The sequence below is a fragment of the Uloborus diversus genome, chromosome 2, assembly GCF_026930045.1.
Source record: "Uloborus diversus isolate 005 chromosome 2, Udiv.v.3.1, whole genome shotgun sequence".
Taxonomy (NCBI): domain Eukaryota; kingdom Metazoa; phylum Arthropoda; class Arachnida; order Araneae; family Uloboridae; genus Uloborus; species Uloborus diversus.
The window spans coordinates 201,513,369-201,533,129 of record NC_072732.1 but is presented as its reverse complement, the minus strand read 5'-3'; the positions used below and the strand labels follow the sequence as shown (position 1 = coordinate 201,533,129).

General features: G+C 32.1%; 1 protein-coding gene across 1 annotated transcript in view; it reads right to left on the bottom strand.

The window, feature by feature from the left end:
- Nucleotides 1–19,761, bottom strand: part of LOC129216242 (calmodulin-binding transcription activator 1-like) — a 181,578-nt gene that overhangs the window by 86,708 nt on the left and 75,109 nt on the right. The window lies entirely within an intron of this gene.

Genomic DNA, 19,761 nt, shown 5'->3' with positions numbered 1-19,761 from the left:
CATCAACTAATGAAAAAGCAAATGATTTATTTCGATTTTGCTAATTGATTAAAAACAGCAACGATTCACAAAAATCGTACAATATAGGAGTTCACAGCATACGTTTAATAAAAATTTTAATTTTCAGGTCTTCGCTGTTTCACTTCAGTCGAACAATGAATTATTTGAATAGCGAAGGTGAAAATTGCATTTTGAAAGCTAGGCATACTTCTTTCTGGACTTAACTCCACCAATGCTTTAAAAAATGTGAAAATGCATATATGTATGAGAAGAAATAACCTGGAAAAAATGGCACTAAATACTAGTTGCAATCAGGGAAGCACCAAAACCTTAAAAAGCTACAGATAAGCAGATAGACACATTTTTATTAATAAATATTTTAAATTTTTTTTGTTTATTTTTCGGTCTAGATAGCGTATTTCACTTTTGTTCAGAGCAAAGTAAGCAAAGAAAGAAAAAAAATTGTAATTTAAATTCAGAACTAACATATTCCTTTATTTACTTCGGTTTGTTTAAAAAAAATAGCATTACAGAGTAAGATTTCAGTGCATTTCTTTTTAAGAAGGCCAAAAACTTATCTGTGCATTTTAAAAGAGCATACTACATTAAAGCTTTAGATAATATAAATAGAATACACAATAATCCTGTAACTAAAAAACTATTTTATTTTCAGCAGTGGCAAAGGAAACTCCCTAAAACTACAGGTTTAAAAAATTGCTTAAGCCAAAAAACGAGAGTTCACATCCTTAGGAGGGGTAATAATAGGAAAAATTTAAAAGAAAAACTTCATTAACATTAAACAACCGAGCCAAATACTATTCTATTAAGTATCAAAAAGTCATAACAATTTGAAAAAGCCTGCGTATGTACATTTTTAATATACCTGAAAGTTAATGTTTTAGATTTAGAACAATATTAAATAGCATTAAGCAGAAAATTAGCCTTTAATCTTTAATTATTGAACAGCATTTCAACTCCCCCGTAAAACGGTTTACTTTACAACAATAGTAACTACACGGAGAAAACAGATACCTCGCTTGAAGTAGAAAGTACGGGTAGTTCATTAGCTGTTTTAAAAATACGTTAATAAGGCGATACAGAAGATTATTTAAGGGGTTGTTGGTCGTTAAATTTGGAAATAGAAACGAATAGAGCTAATTTAAGTATATTCTATGATAATATAGAGACATTTGAGAGAGAAAAAAAATTTGAATCTGGTGCAAATACTTTCAAGTCAAGAACTTGAACAGATGGCCAAAAGAATAGTATTTATAAGCCAGTCAGAGGAATCATTTCGTAACAATAGCAGCTAGAAAAGTAAGATCACTTAAATTACAGTTTTCAGTTAATTTTAGAAATCGGTTAACATAAATCTGCTACGAAGATCATATCAACAAGGAAGGGGTTGACAGTGATGGTTAAAAACATCATGTGAAACGTAAAAGGAATTGTTGTGCAAACGATGTTTTGGCATTTTAGAGAGCAAAGTGGAGAAAAGTAAGAAAAACTTGTTACTTAATTCTACTATAAGAATTTCTTACAAAGAAATAAATTAATCATTAAGCATGGCACTTCAACTTGAATTAGGAACAAACAAATAATGTGTTCGAAAGACAGATTTGGCCGTTTTGAGACGACCGGTGCAAAACATAGTTAATAATATAGCCCAAACTTTTGACATGAAAAATAGCTATATGATAATTGATGCTGCGCATACTAAAAAGTTATGACTTTCCTTGATTTACGCTGCCGTGGACAGATAATCAGCAGTATCTACGGAAATGAGTTTTCGAGATATTTGAAGAAACGCGTTTTGCATTCAATAGTAACAATAGGAAAACGTTGGAATTAGACTTTTTTTTTTTCACTCCCTTTTTTTTCCAGCGGTAACTAAATAAAAAAGTTTGAACAATAAAGCTGACGTACAATAAATGACAAAAAAAAAAGTTACAAGCACGGCAGTACAATCTTGTATATGCATGGTTAATATAAAAGCTTTAAAAAACCAGTAACAATTGTTTATTCATCTTAACTTGTTATTACAAAATAAAATTGTTATTAATAAAATGAAAAAATACTTTCATTATAATAATAACTATCAATAGTTGAATAATACAATATGAAAATGTCATGGTACTTTCCCATTGATTTAAATGCTACTATATCGTGTTTTTTTTTTTTTCTTCTTTCTTTTTTCAAAAAAATACCATCAAATTTTATGTGGTAAAATGCTAAAGAAAAAGAAATTAATTGTGGTTCCACCACTATGGCCATGGAGGGAGGAGTGCAGAGGGGTATAAGGTAGGATTTCATTATTCTTACATCCATCAGGGTGGTCCACCAGATTTGACTGACTCTGTAGCTAGTGTATTAAATAGCAATAACAAGGACTTGGTTCACTATAGCTCCGAAAATACACAACTAACAACCATTAACCGTATAAAAGAAGATTTTTTCTAATATTGGACCTATACACTTCATATCTGAAAGTTTCATATAGTAAAACCCTACGGGCACCAGGCGTTGAAATATTAGCAAGTTCTTTTACTGATCCTAAGTTTCCAATTATAGAAGTTTTTTTTTTTTTTAAACGAAGAAGTATGAGAAGAAAAAAAGGGGGGGGGGGACGGGAAATAAATAAATGAATAAAATAAGTTACCAGAGTTATTTATTTAAAATCTGCCCAAGGCATATAAAAACCACCTTTAAGCAGACTGCGAGAGTAATTAATTAAGCTATGAAATTATTAAAGAAAAAATTACCGTTTATGCATTTCTGAAATGAAGTTCGAACAATGTTTTAGAACTAATTCAGACTTAATACAACGTTTCAGCTTCAGACAAATCGTCGGAAATTTTAATTCCCGAACATATCAAACGACTCAATTACATACTAAACGACAACATTTAAAAAGTAACACCGAAAATAAACAAATAAAATTGTCAGGCGCAGTCACAGAGCGAAATAACTTCGTGCAACTAACGCAGCAACTAAGTCTTCCATGAAATAGCGATTTTAATTAGAAACTAAACACTGCAACTCGAGCAAAAGTTCTGACGATTAAGGTCAAAAAATTTCTAGCGCACTATCACAAAAATTAATGAGCAGTTTAAAAGCTTTTGACGATACCAACACATTAGGCAGCGACCCGTAAACTAATGAAGGGTACAAAAGGGTGTATTAAAAAGGCTAAAAACTGCGACTCGCTTTTAGAACGAAAGAGAGGGTCGATAATACACTCTAGCCTACCTGCCCACGCAAATCAATCCGAATTTTTGCTCCGTTTTTCCCGGAAATGGGAGGAATCTGCGGAATTTTTAAGAGGGAGCAAAGGAACTCAAATCCGCCCCCGCGCCTATGTGGATAAATTGGCAAACAGACATATAAATTGGGAAAAAAAGTAGTTTGTTGAAGGGATTGGATTTATTCTAGCGGGAGCCAAACTTGTTCTAGTATGTCAAACTGTGGATGAATACTCTGAAAATGCTATGCTTAGTTATAAATAGATTTTAAGTCTCAAAATACTGCAAGTAAGACTCTGAACAAGTACCAGTACACTTTCGAAAATATAGTTTCACGTTCTGTTATAGTTAACATTTTATGCATGAACATTTGAGATTGAAGTTGCAGCGGAACACTCGCTATGTTTATCGTCAGTAACTTTTATGCAATTTATTTTGCTTAAACACATTTTTGCTGATTGCTAACACTATTTTAATACTATTTTAAAAAATGAAGATGTTTTAAAATTCAATATTTTGAACTTAGGCAGTGAAAATGCTGAAAATAAAACAAAATTTTAACTAATAGCTGGCTCGCGTAGAAAAAAGTAGTTTAAATTTTGATTTAAATGAACATTTTGAAAAACTTATAACGAAACAACCGCAATACATACCGCAGTTATTCTAATGCGGTTTATTTTTCTTAAATAATTTTGCAGTCATCCAGCCTAAGTGTAAAGACTATTTTAAGACATTTTTTAGATTAAAAATGACTATGCTTTTAAACTAGTACAACGACATTTTCTATATACAGTGGCTCCCAAAAGTGTTCGTACACCTATGACTTTCAATGAAATAGGCCATTATCCATTGATTAGAATTAATATTTCGGAATAGGTATTTTATTATAAGATCTATGATCTATTCTTAAAAAAACTACATGAAATTTTTTAATAAAACATTCAAACATAATTTTTAAAAAATCAAAAACCAAAAATTGCCGAAAATTTTATCTCACAAAAGTCTTCGTATACTTTGAAAAAATGTCAAAATTTTTGTTAATAATCAAACTTTTTGCAAAGTTATTATTTAGTAGAATATCATGCAGTATCAACAACAGCTTTTAAACGTATGGGAATAGATTTCATTGTTTTTTCGTTCTTTTTTTGTGCAATTTCTGAGTAAGTGTTCAGCCGCACTTACACAGCCAGTCTTACTGTTTCTAGTTCGCTTTTCGTTTTAATGGTGTATTTTCGCAATCCAGCTACCAGATATCTCCAAATATGTCCCATTAAGTTTAAATCTGGCGATTGAGGAGATATTTCTAAGCTTAAGGACAATTTTTGAGGCACCAAACGCAAACGCATGCTTCTTGTCGTTATCTTGATAAAAAAAAAAAAAAAAAAAAAAAAAAAAAAGTTGTTTCCAATTACCAAATTTTGGGCTAGTAGGTTAAAATTATTTTTAAAAATATTTAAATAAACAGACTGATTCATTATTTCATCAAAAAATTTCAAATTTCCAAGTCCTGATGCTATAATGCATCCTCACACTAGAACACCTTCACTGTCCTGATTAACTGATCCAACTAAGTTCCTAAGATGAAATTTCTAATTTTTTCTTCCATTTACAATTATACAACAATTTAACCCAAAGTGTTGAATTTATTTTCATCTATAAGTAAGACTTTGTTCCAAAACGTTTTGAGCTTATTTATCATTGATATTACGACGGAAAGCGTAAGCTTACTGTTTTTCGCACGAACAAGAAAATTTCTGCAGGAAGAGGTCCCATTTAATCCAGTTAATCAGAGAACTTGGCGAACAACTTTAGGTGAAAATTAAACGTAAAATGTTTCATTCAATTCTGCAGAAACTTTTTCAGCACTCAAATGTGTATTTTTCATAATTTTTTCAACTGTAAACCTCCAAACACGCATTGTTAACTTTGCCATTTGACCTTTTTTTACCTTGTTTTCGATCCGATTCCTCTCTTTAAAGCATTTTATCAAGCACTTTACTATAGAACAGAATAAATTAACTAATTTAGAGACATTTCAAACCAATTTACCGCTACTGTGGGAAAAAAATTAAACTTTCGAATGGTGTTTGTGGTTCTTTTCGAAAGCACAATATTAAGGAATAAATACACAAAAAATTAAAGCCAAACGACCTTTAAGGGTCAACACAATGCAAAAATAATAAAAAAAAACGACGTGTGATAACTTTAATCAAGAATTTATACGAAAATATTTCAGCGTACGATGACTTTTGTGGCGTATTTTTCTCTTTCTCTTCGTTTTTTGATAAATTTCAAAAATAAAATCTGGTAATATTTTGAAAAGAACTAATGGGTTTTATTCAGAATGGCATAGGAATGGTGTGAAAAAAAAATTGGACTTCATATTCGAATTCAGTTTTGCGTTATTTTGGTTTTACTACAAAATTTCAAGGTGTACGAACACTTTTGGGAGCCACTTTATATAAAAATGAATGTTTGTCTGTATGTCATCCATGAACTCAAAAACTATCCGGCAGATTTGGCTGAAACTTTCACCGTTTGTTATTTTTGGTACTGGGAATGTTTATAGACCAGTTCGAAAAAAATCCGATCGATAGTTCCTTTTTTATTCCAATTTAAGTCACAATCCATTGGATAAATACGAATAAAATTATCGGCTGCAGAAATTAATTCGCGTGAAAGATCTCATTGATAAGAAGTTAGCTGTTGCCATTTTTCTTGAGTTTGAAAAAATAAATTCTTTCTTTATTGTTTTATGGCTTTTCATGCAACGGGGGGATTTAAAAAATTTTCTATTCGATATTTTTAGCGATTGATTGATCTTGCAAACTGCGTGAGTACAAAATTTGAGTATAGTCTAGGCTTCACTTGATACCTGGACCGATTATTATGAAAATTGCTATATATATATATATATATATATATATATATATATATATATATATATATATATATATATATATATATATATATATATATATGTGTGTGTGTGTGTGTGTGTGTGTGTGTGTGTGTATGTATTTTTCCACAGAGAAGGTGCATAATATGCTCATTGAAGCCACTCGCCACCAGGTGGCACTGCAGAGTAGCAACTTCTGCCTCGTTCAACCGATTGTCATGAAAATCAGTATAATGATGTATTTTTTTGTTGGCGTAGCAACGCGTGTCGGGTACAGCTAGTCTTTGATAAATGCCAAATATTAAAATTAAGGAAACACTTTTAATTTGATGTTTACAGTATGCCACTTATTGTACCACTCACTTGGCTAAACGTAAAGAATTTAGTGCAGGGAAAAAAGAACTAAAAACAAAATAGAAATTAAACAAGTCACCACAAATACAAAAATAACATTAAAAAGAAACAGTTGCAAAAGAACTTTCTTTTAAAGAAAAACTTAAAATTCCCTATTAAGATTAAAGAATCATGATGTTTTAAAATTATTATTAATTAGAATATAGAACGTTAACCGTGGTAATGCTGAAAATAAAGAAAACTTTGAATAATAATTGATTCTCCAGAAGACGGGCATACGTTACACTGGAAGAAAGCATACGTTACACTTGATCTTCATTAATTAATATTTAGTCCTTCCTATCTCAGAATAAGAGCATATGTCACAAATTAAAAATAAAATATTTCATTGGAAATATGCGATTCTTCTGGAGATCCATTCAATTGAATATTTTAATTCATTCGCTTACAAAGACGGTGCTTTGCCGTCTGATCAAATTGGGTCAATGCCTGCCGATTCGCTGGCGCCTTAAGTTCATGCAGTAAGAAAAATGGCAAGTTATAAATTGTAAAAAAGGCAGTCGAAAACTTTGTACTATGGAATGAGTAAAACGACACAACGTGTATAAAGTACAAATAAAGTATTAAAATAGAGTTAAAAACTCAGCAAACAGCTGTTTCGGGGCTGTCAAATGCAAGCCCCTTCATCACTGCATAAAAGGAGAACGAAATAGCTCACACAATGCAGACCAAACGACAAATGCAGGGCTCCCAACACATTTTAGCTTCAGAAAAGGGTAAAAGAGGACCATTTTCAATCAAAAAGGGGACTAAAGAGGACCAGTTAGGATCAAAAAGAGGACCTTGGGAGGACCACTCATAGTTAAACCCATGGAAGCACCAAAAGGCAAATTAGTTGTCAGTTGCTAAATTCGTGAAGATAATTCGTTAATTAACTATAATAATGAGAGATACAATTCTTTTATCACCTGTGAAACTGATCTCTTTATCCATTGATCGAGTGCATAACATTGGGGGGGGGGGGGGGGGCACTTAGTTTGGCCTATTTAGTTTTAAAGAGGCTGTATAGCCTCTTTAGAACTAAATAGGCACAATGATACATTTTGACTTGAACCAGGGATGCTGGTAGTCTCACTGAAGAATAGATGAAGCTGCGCTTCATCTTTATTTAGTTTAAAATTATTTTTATGTTTTTCTGTAATTTAATGCTTCTTAGTATAGCGTTATCATACACCAAACAAAAAAACTTGATTCTCTTGTTGTTTTTCCCAGTCTCTTATTTTGTTCCCATCTTCATAAGTTTCATCTAACTATTTGCTGAGAAATTTGCACTTCCTCATGACTCACACTGAAACCAAAAAATTTTGTTTTGCAAAACTAGAAATTTGAATTTTAAAAAATAATTATTTTTTAGTTATTTAAATAAAAATTAAAACGAGTTAATCTAATGCAGCATGTCAAAACAACTTCAAATTGCCAAAAATATAAAAATATTTATTGGATGCAAAACGATTGAAAGCTCAAATAAGCAAATTTTCACGTACCAAGTTCAATTTTGGCATATTTCCCATAAAATAAATTTATTTATTTTCTACTAAATTAAACATAAAGTATGCTAATCTAAGGTAGCATTTGTGAAAATAACATTCGATTGGGCAAACTATTTTAATATTTTCATGGTGCAAAAAGATTGAAATTTCAAACACTAAAACTCATTTCCCGCGAAGTCCGAGTAAGTTCATTGTTGCTATGATTTCCAAAATAATTACCTCGTTAATTATTTAAATTAAACGAAAAATAAGCTAATCTAAAGTAGTATATGTCAAAATAACTTCCTATTGTCATAAACATCAAAATATTTACACTAGACGTTAAATCCCGGTTATCACAAGTTTGCCATTTCAACTGCGCTTGCGCGCGGACTTCGGATTTTGGGCTTTCTATTTTAAGATTTCGTGTTGCTTGTGCTATATTTAAGCTGAGCTAGAGTCCCAACAAATTAATGAATAGGATTAGAATATTTTCACAGCGATTTCGTGATATTTTATATGAAACTCCGGATATGAATAACTGATAATTTTTATAATGTTAAGCGAAAAATGTCACTTTTTCTATTGGTTTGGAAAAATTTATTTAACATAAACGTAAAACACGTTGTGTACTTCAAAAATGATTGGAATATGAGTACAGATATCTGTCTTTTGCGGATATTTTACGTTAGGCGTAAACAGCTTAGTATTATACGTTTTTATTTAGGTTGGGGGTTCGGCTTTGTATTAGAAGTGATGCTGCAATACTAGTAAGCTCTTCAGAGGTTAAAAATTTGATATAAAAATCAGACACCAAATCCATTAGTAATTAATACTCAAAACTCAATCTTTACCGAGGCCTAAAAACTAAATCAGAGAAAGCTTTGTGATTTCTAATTTTTATCTGTTACTATTTCATATTTATTAACAAATTTAAAATGTTTGTAATTAATTTTAGCACGATTTTTGAATTCAGCTAAGTCCGCGCAAGCGCAGTTGAAATGACAAATTTGTGATAACCGGGATTTAACGTCGAGTAATATTTACAAGATGCAAAAGGATTGAAATTTCAAACGCGAGAAGCAGTTTTCCGTGAATTCCGAGTAGATTCAATGTTGCCATGGTTTCCAAACTAATTCCTCCGTTAATTATTGAAATTAAACGAAAAATAAGCTAATCTAAAGTAGTATATTTCAAAATAACTACCCACTGTTAAAAAAAAACAAAATATTTACAAGATGCAAAAGGATTGAAATTTCAAACACGAGAAGCAGTTCTCCGCGAAGTCCGAGTAAGTTCAATGTTGACATGGTTTCCAAACTAATTCCTTCGTTAATTATTGAAATTAAACAAAAAATAAGCTAATCTAATGTAGCACATGTCAAAATAACTACCTAATGTTTAAAAAAAATCAAAATATTTACAAGATGCAAAAGGCTTGAAACCTCAAACACGAAAGCAATTTTTCGCGATACTGCATATCGAACTTATGTTCAGAAAATTGCACACATGAATTTTTTTAAAGAATTGCAAGCAATTTAAAGTATGCTTTAGATTGCTTGTAATGATTTTTGAAAGAATTCAAGCAATAAAGAAACTTCTGACTTCTCATACTTTTTCAAGGCTTTCAAGCACTTGGAAAATAAACTTCTTTTTTTCCAGGAACTTTTCAAGGTTTTTCAAGGGCGTAAAATTTACGAACATATGCGCCTAAAAAAATGGTGCATGCGCCACGAGATTACTTCCGAATTTATTTGCAAAAGGGGTGGTTCATAGCAGCGTTACTATTACAGTCAACGCGCGACAACTCTATGTCCCAAGGGACCAGCTAAAACGTTCCGAGTTATGGGAAGTTTCCACAACAGTCTCAAAAGCTTGGGATCCAATGAAAACTTTGAGATAAAAGAATATTCGAGTTTCGAGTTATCAAGATCCGAGATCGGAAAGTTCGTTCGTTATTGCAAACGCAAGGGTGAAATTCCGAGAAATATAGGTAGCACCCTGCTCCGCGATTCGACGTCATAACTCAACCCCCAAACCTCTTTTTTTATGGATTTCCATGCTGCAGCGGTTGAAGGAGGAGTAATGACGTCAATCTGAAGCGAAATAATACGGGAAAGTCAGGTTAAGGCGCCGCGGCCGCGTGTTTGGGTGTACAGTATCTTTTACCACAATGGAAAACTTTTAAAAGCTGAATTTTAAATAAAAACAATATAAAAGCGGACTAATCGGACCAAAATGTTAAAAAGCGGTCTAAAGCGGACTTAACCCTAAAAAACGGACTTTGGCGGGAAAAGCGGACCATTTGGGAGCCCTGCAAATGAATAGAAAATGGAAGGAAGCAAAGTAAATGGACATGGAAACCGGAAACATTGCGTCACAGAACAGCAACGACACCTATAGTGCGGAAAAACGTCACAAACAGAAAAAAGTTTTTAAAGGTAAGATTTCCAAACACCAGGGAAAGGGGGCGTACTCGACAAATCATTAACTACTGAAGCAAAATTTTTCCAAATGGGATTCCCAAAAATCTAAATCATATAAATCGAAGAACACCTAAGAATAACAAACATTTAGAAACAAGATTTAAAACGTTCCTCTATTGCACAACATTGTTTGTCTTTCAATCATATTTTCGATTTTTTCTTCTGCCACGGTTATTCATAAGGTTTCTCTCTGCTGTCCTTGTCCTTTCTTTGTGTGAATGTGTTGTTATGCTGTGATTGGTTGCCTACCCTATTAACGGATCCTTATGCAGGGTTCGCCTATATATATATATATATATATATATATATATATATATATATATATATATATATATATATATATATATATATATATATATATATATATATATATATATATATATATATCCGATATTTATTTTGAAAATATCATAATATTTTGATATTTCGATATTCATTTTTTTACTATAGTATTTTTAATACAAAAGTATTTTAATCATAGTAATTTTGTTTATTCATTATTAAAATAATCAAAAGGTTATTTACTATATTTTATAATGTATAATACATCATTAATATAACAAAGTATTATAACATTCCTTTTTTACTTCTGTTTTATATTCATAAAATTATTAGTAATGTAACAATTTTAATTCATATTAAAAGTGCCTAATTAAATTTTAAACATTGCTCAGAGAAAAAGAAAATGTCTTATGACTGTGCACTGACTAAGGCATATTACTTATTTTTGAATCATATAACTGTAAAAGTAGCTAACAGAAGAAAAATGATTAAAACAGTTAAAGCTAATTTAACTTCATTAAAATTGATTGAAATGTAAACTGAAATATTAGATACTAGTGGTAACCGCAAGGCTTTGCCCGTTATAGAAAAATTAAAAGGTCTTTTGGTTCGCGTGTATATTTACAAATAATGTATGGTGAATTTTCTTGCCAGTTGGCTTGTACCCATGTTACGGTTCCACGTTATGATAATTTCGTAATTTACTCGTCCATCTTATGAAAGTTTTGTTCTAAAAATTGGAATAGAAAAAGAACCACATCGAATTTTCGAACTAACTTTGTGCCAAATTTCATAAAAATCGGCCGAACGGTCTAGGCGCTATGCACGTCACAGACATCCAACAGACATCCAGACATCCTCCGGACAGAGAGACTTTCAGCTTTATTATTAGTAAAGATTAAATAATGAAAAAAACATTAATTTTAAGTCTACTGTTGTAATTATAATATAAGAAATTAAAGAGCGATTTGAGGATGCATTTACTATTTTGAAGAGTTTGTGCTAATTGAAAATATCGGATATATATCGAAAAATCCGATATATATCGAACATATCGGATATTTTCGAAAATATCATGATAGTTTCGAACCCTGGCTACTAGTAGTATCTTTTGCCCCAAGACAGAGGAGGGGTTCACGTACGATTTTTACTGGTCATCTCCAAATTTTTAATTTTGCCACTTGTGTGTGTGTGTGAATCCCCTTGCTTCTCCACTACCTCATATTATGATACATAATGGTTTCTTATACATACATAGAAAAAAAAGTATTCAATTCCGGAAATAAAGTGGAAACAGGCGTTAAAATGTCACACCCGTACAAATGAATAAAGCAAACTACAAAAGCTTAACTAAAGAATATTCAACTGATCACGATCTCGAATCGGGCCAATTTTCCAACAGTTAACTCATGCTAAAATGAGTTTAAATCTAGAGCCAAATCAATTAATCAAATTACCAGTTACGACTCTTATCTCTGAGGTACAGAAACGATAAGATTAGAAACTAAGAAGTTGCTCATTTTATACTAATTAGAACAACACCGATAATGTTGGGAGAATAGAAGTTGCAAAACAATCCTCCGCCGAGGGCAGACAACCCCCCGCTCCTTAATGATCAGGACATGAATATATAAGCCCCAGCTTTTCACGCGTAACATCTAACAGCTCACGCACTATATGCGAGCATGCAAACAAATAAATATGGAGTTTCGCCGACGATGGCGCTGCTTCTGCGCAGATCAATAGCTGGCGGAGTGCCCAAGTTGACGGATTTGTCCTCTATTTAAAAAGAAAGCAGAAGCTTTTCGCGTCTGAGGGAAATAAAGGGGGGGGGGGGGGGCAGGTAACTTAACAGTTTTGACGCTTTCACATAAAAAAGAGAAAGAAAAAGGAAGAAGAAGAAGGAGGAGAGGCAAGGAAATGAAAACAATTTATCGCTTTGTAGTCTTGACAACAGCAAATGTAACGTAAAGAAGGAAATTTCTGGAAACAGTAATATCGTTAGATTGCAATTTTAAAGGCGGCTTTTATGTTATGTGAACGTATTTTTCAAAATATAACGGACGATCCTTTTCTTCGGTATCGACTCGAACGCTGTGAAATGTTATCATACCTGACAAAAATATTTTAAGATGAGTTTCAGCACCTGAAATCACACGCACGAAAGACGCAATAACAATTCCTTGGAAGGATATTTGTCACGGAGTAAGCATATAAATTTTACAATAATTCTTAAATTATCGGAATGAACATCACTTTTTGAAAAGCGAGTTTTCAAACGTTGTTGTTGGCTTTTTTAAGCGGAGTTGGTAATTTAAAAAAAATATATTTATTTATTTATTTCAGTTTTTATAAATTCAAAATATTCAAATCCAGAGCTTTCAAGCAATACAAAGTTCATATTTCTATGTAAATTAAAAGTAACTCAATTTAAATATGGCTATGGGGCAAGAAAGTATAAATGTAAGTTGTTCAATGTTGCTTTCAAATGCAATTTTCTCCAAACGTCAATTTAAAAAAAAATCATTTTTCTTTTTTCAGAAAACTACTTTAGATATTGCTCTGAAATTTTCACCACATTTTATTTATATGTTCATAATTATATTGAAGTGAAATTATTGCTTCAAGACTTCCTAAACAACTTTTTTAGGGTAAAAAAGTCCTTTTTTTCATTAAAAAGTGACTGTTGATTAAAATAAACAAATTTTGAAATGAACAAAATTGCCTATAAATTTCTATTCAGTAGACTCCTAAATATTTCTTGAAAACACTGTGAAGTTTTTATCATCAAACTTTTCAAAAAAAAAAAAAAAAACAATAAAGTTGAGCAATTTAACATTACGCGTATACAGGTACTTTTCACTTTTTCCTCTTAAATAAATACATTTTCTAAACCTCATTGAAAGAAAAGTAGAACTTGAAAATGTAAACACATGACTAACTTGAAAAATGTATGACCTAAAAATTTCAGTAAAGTAGAAGAAATGGTTTACGAACAGCTACTGTTTGGAATAGTTCCTCAAATGACTCAAAGCAACAAAAGTCACAAAAATATGTTTTCTTTTTATGGTGAATCCAAAAGTCTAAAAACAAAGAAGAATCTTCCTGAATTACTCAGCTATACAATTATTTTTTTGTCATCCATTCATTTCAGTAGCATAATATCCTAATTTTTCAGCTTTCAGTAGCTGCTTTATTAAGAGTGACAGTAACCAAAAATGGGACAATAAATATTTCCGACAAACACATTTAAAACTGCCAATAAAAATGCAAAGCTAAACAGGAAAAGTTGTGGAGAGCATGAGAAATCATGTTTAGTCGACAGATTTAATCTAATAAATTAAAGTAGAATTTCATTAATTTTACTGAAATGAAATTGAAAAACATTACATGACTGATGGCATTATAAAACATTGAGTACAAAGTCACTTTACATTGATGCAATTTTCAAATGTTTTTGGTTCTTTATGAACTTTTTTTAAAAATAAATTTCTACTCTGTTTGATCGGGACAAAAGAAAATATAGGGCTCAAACGAAGAGGCGATTTCATGGAATGATGATGATATTAAAAAATTTACACATTTACAATATAATGTAGCATAACAATGTTTGTGACACAAAGACAAAATTGATGTAAGACTTTTAAACTCGACAAACGTGGCTAAATAGTTCCATGTATCTAAGGTTGCAATTTAGAGATACGACTAGACCAGACAATGCAAGTTTTCACTTTGCAATTTGCCAAAAAATATGGGAAATCCAATGAACCATCAAGCATATTTATCATAAGATAAATAAATACCTTTGTGCTGAACAGTAAAGTAAGACAAAACAACGTTAGATGAAGCTTAGTTTTGGTCAAAAGGGATTTATTCCGCGAAATATAGAAGTTTTCTCAGTAGGAAATATGGCAGATGATTTATTATAAAATACTGATCTAGAGTAAAGTTAAGTATAAACACTTGATGACAAAAAAAAAAAAAGAACTTTGACATCTTGAATTCAAATTATGATTTTCGCAATCACGTGTGTAGACGTTTGTTTGTGTATATGTGCAGACAAGAGTGTGCGTGTGTGCAAACGCACGCAAGTGTTAAGTACAAACACTTGATGACAAAAAAAAAAAAAAATGAACTTTGACATCTTGAATTCAAATTATGATTTTCGCAATCACGTGTGTAGACGTTTGTTTGTGTATGTGTGCAGACAAGAGTGTGCGTGTGTAAGTGTATGTGTGTGTATGTGTATAGGTGTGTGTATATGTGTGTGCGTGTGTAGTCGTGTGTATGTATGCGTGTGTGTGTGTAGGCGTGTGTGTATGTATGCGTGTGTGTGTAGGCGTGTGTGTTTGTGTCTGTGTGCAGGCGTGAGTGAGTGGGTATGTGTGTGTATGTATGTGTGTGTGTAGGTGCGTGTATGTATGTGTGTGTGTAGGTGCGTGTATGTATGTGTGTGGGTGTAGGTGCGTGTATGCATGCGTGTGTGCGTAAGGTATGGACGCAACCCGGAGACGGTACTCGATAGAGGAGCAGTATCGGGAGGGGCCGTTCGACGGTGGTGCTGCAGAAGGCGGGGGGAAAATAAAATCATATAGGAATTCAAAACAGTCAAATGAGAACAATAAGCAATGTGATTGCTCAACAAAAAAAAATGTAGACATCTCCCTCAATGAATTATAATATAATTTGACGAAAGATCCATTCTGACGATTTCGTTTCTAGAAAAAGAGACATTTTGGAGCCGGTAAACGGTTCTGTCAAATACGAATCAAATAATAGTCAATTAAGTAAATTGAATACATCTGGCAATAACAAGGAAAACGTATAGATGCCTGTTTACTTAGTCACCCTCAAAAAATACACTTCACGGAAAGTTAAGGTCTTAAAGATCTTTTTTTAATCTCTATGTCTGTCTATAACAGACTAATCTTTGAAATATTTACATCCCATTAGAGAGAAAAAATACTCTTAAAAGCTTTTGTCGTTATTAGCTCTTTCTTGTAGACTCATTTTAGAACTTATAAAAGAGTTCAATTTAAGCAAAAAACATCGTTAAAAAACAAGTTTCACGGAGTACTTGATAAAATATTCAAAGAGATGAAGGTTTGAAATAGCTTTATAATGAAATTAAACATTGTTCCGTGAGTGCAGAAGAAAGCGATAAAAAGCGTTTGGGATAATTTTTTTGCTGAAATTTCAGTTTTCTGGGAATACTGCTGAACCAATAAAAAAAAAATCTTACCATGCCTTATTCTGCAATTCAATAAATAGGACACTGCTAATAGACTGTGCAGAAATCGAATATCGAAATTAAAATCTATATATTTGGCATTAGGAGAAAATAAATTATAGGATATTATAATCACTTTTCGTTCCCATTGCAATAAATTTCAATATTTGATTTTTTAAATATAAAAAAGTTATCAGTAATTGAAAGTCAGAGTTCTATAGTACGCATTGAACAATGTCAACAGAATTTCGTAAGGACAAAAAGGCAGGAAAATGTTGGTCAAAACTGTAACTTGACAGTTTAAAAACAGATGAGCACATTTCGTTTCGTAATCATAACTTTGAATGTTCTAGGGCAGAGTTTCCCCAAAGTGGGGTCCGCAAGCTCATATCAGGGGGTCTACGATACTAGCATGCTAAAAAAAATAAAATGAGTAAAAAAATAATCGCAATCAAATCAATTACAATGTGTAGCTGGAATAGATAAATAGCATCGATATGCAAATCGACAGTTGGTAGCTTCACTTGACACACTGCACAGATTGAGAGCAGAGTGGGGAAGAGGATGCGAACGAGCGCTCTGTGAAATATATCAAAACAACAACAGTGCTTTTTAACTTCAAAAAGTCACAGTTATCACTTAATCACAGCTATCACTTAATCTTCACTTGACATACTGTGCGGATTAAGAGCAGAGTGGGGGAGGGGATACGAACGAGCGCTTTGTGAAATATATCAAAACGACAATGCTTTTTAACTTCAAAAAGTCACAGTTATATGACTCTTAAGAAGAATGATCTCACTTAAATAAAGTGAACATTGCTTTGGTAACAAACTCCAATAAGTTCTTCATTATTTTTGTTAGGGCAAACCTAACCTAGCAGCATTGTTAAGGTTAATTGATCCTTAATCACAGCATTATGAGGCTACCAGGTTAGGTTGGTCCCAACTATAGTAAACTTGAAATAAAAACACGTTGCTAACATTAATTCCAAGTTTTAAATTTTTGAATTAATTTTTTAATGCCTCAGTCCAAAATAATAATGTTTAGTAATGAAAACTACACAGTACTTCCATAAAATATATAAAATGAACTAATATTAAAAAAAATATAATGCTGTAATATAATAAATTAAATTGCAGCAACGAGTTCTCTCATCCAGAAACTCCTTCAATCTTCTTTTCTTATAAAGGAATTCTTGCCAGGTCATTTTGTTCACATACAGTTGCACGTTTATTATGTCTTCAATCTCAAATGAGTAGTTTACGTAATTCAAAGTAAATTCCCTTTTTTACCTTGTATTTGTGATCGAGAAAATCGAAGACAGCTGTTAGGATCTTTCGTTCTCAGGATTGCCAGGGGTAGGGAGGTTCAATTTTTTTTTCTAACTAAAAACAGGACATCCCCCCCCCCCTTTTTTTTACTTACTAATAGTATTATGCTGCAAAAGTTTTAGCTTCTTACTCAAATTTTAAGGGGATGCTCAATGACCCTTCAATTTAACATTAGCCGTACCATAGAAAATGCCACAAATTTAGAAATATTTAATTTCCACAGCTGTTTTTTCGTAAATAATTATCGTAATGCAATGTATATGCATATTGATAGTGCATATTATAATATGTAGCATTGTTTTATCAGTTCAATGCATGTTTTTAACCCCCCACCCCATACTTATAAAATTTGGGGGAGAGGGTTGAGCACACTCTTTCAGTAGAAATAGGAAGCTAAAATTCTTCCATTATAATACTATCCACAAGTCTAAAAATATTGAGGGGTGTCCTGTTATCTAGGAGAAACTTTTTTTTTACATATATTTTTGAACAACTCTAGCCAGGGGTTTAGAACTGCGGTTGTAAAATTGATTTATGTAAAAATAGCTTCAAAAGGAACTAAATAACTTTTCCACCGGGGAATTAAAAATATTTTAGGGCAAATTTAACTTTGGTTAATTAGTTTTAAATTCTGTGCAGCTAAATATTACATACCAGCTAATTGAGTATTACATACTGACGCTGATGAGCGGTCAGATTTTTGAACTATTTGTTGGATAATTAGTTGACAGAAACATTTCCTCCTTATTTTATGACTGATTTCATTTAAATAATAAATTGTGGGTAAAATATGAGTAAAATTTGTATGCGCTATAAAAATGTATAACTGACAAAGTTCGTACGCTGAAAAGCTGATAAAATTTTCCTGAATTTGAAAGATTCGCCATCAATGTTTTACACGTCGCTATGAAAGTAAAAATGCTGCAAAAAATTACATGTTACGAAATTTGAAAAGCATCAGCTGTCAGAATCAAACTTAGACCATTGATGTTCTCACACAACAGTGTCCAAATTATGTTAGTTATATACAGCTTTGGATGCCAAAAAAACTTCATACTCAGAAGCTAGAGGTAGGAAAAAGGAAAAATATATTGGTTGCGGAATGTTTATAGCAAAATCATTGTGTGCGACTACCATTTGATTGGCTGAAAAAATTTGAATAATCGACTGGGAGGGTTAAACTATAGCAACAAACACGCATCTAAATGATAATTGCAACTCTATCAGTCACGCATGAAAAGAGCATTGTTTGCTGGAATTGTAATTTTACAAGTAACAATAAAAAGTATTTTCTATTCATGAGTTATGTGAATAAATAATAAGTAAACAACTATGAAAAACGAACTCGGAATGCGTCGTTGAAGAAACAAAATGATTTCAAATAAAATCAAATAACTGAACATCCCAGAATAAAACTCATTTGCAATCTTATTTGCATTTAAGAGTAAATGAGTTGAAAGCTTTTACAACTAGAGAATAGCAGTCTTCGAGGAGAATAATATACTAGTTAAAACTTACAAGGCAATTTTAATGTCGAAAAAGCAATGCTCAATTCAATGGCGTGCTCTTTTCAATGTCGAGTTATATTCGTAAATATTAAAAACAAAAGAAGAAAAAAATGTTTTCCAATGAGTACACTAAGAGCGATAGATAAAATCATGAATGAATAGGGTTAAAAATTGCAATTAGTTCTTCTTCAACCAATCACTGAAATGATTGGTGCGCTTTGTGTCCCTATTTGAATGAAGCGAAATTAGCGAACCATTTTGCCAGACAGTTAGGGCCATATTCCAGAAAAAAAAATCGGTAGTACATAATCCGCATCGAATTAACGTCAGAACTCCCACCTCAAACCGTCTGAGGCCACTATATAAAGGGAGCTGACTTATCGGACATTTTGGTTCCAAAACTGCAGGGGCACAAAATTAGTTTTGTTTTAAAAACACCTCGTTGCAGAAAATTGGTGCCCAAGCTTTAGCTGAGTTACCTGATTGATGTTTGATTATTTTATTCTGTAAATGAAAAAGATTTAATTAATACAAGTTAGAAAACAAATTAGGTGTGGAAATGACGTTCATTACAGTAAACATTTCCCGAAACAGTTTTGTTGGATTTGTGGATTAAGTTATCTTTCTAGATTGACCTTAAGTGACATTTTACTCAACTGAATATCAATTGTTTTACGACATAGCAACCAGCAAATGTTATAACGTCTAGAAACAGGGTTGGATTCAAAGCTGTCTTGGAACCAAAATGTCGGATAAGTCGGCCTCTTATAGGGGTTTTAAAAACGTCTCGCTTACGGAATTTCAAAGCTGCGATGGCTGAGGAAAGAGTTATGACGTCATTCCGAAGCGGAAAAAATTCGTGCTGGGTGCCAGAATGGAAGCCTTTATAAGTTTGAA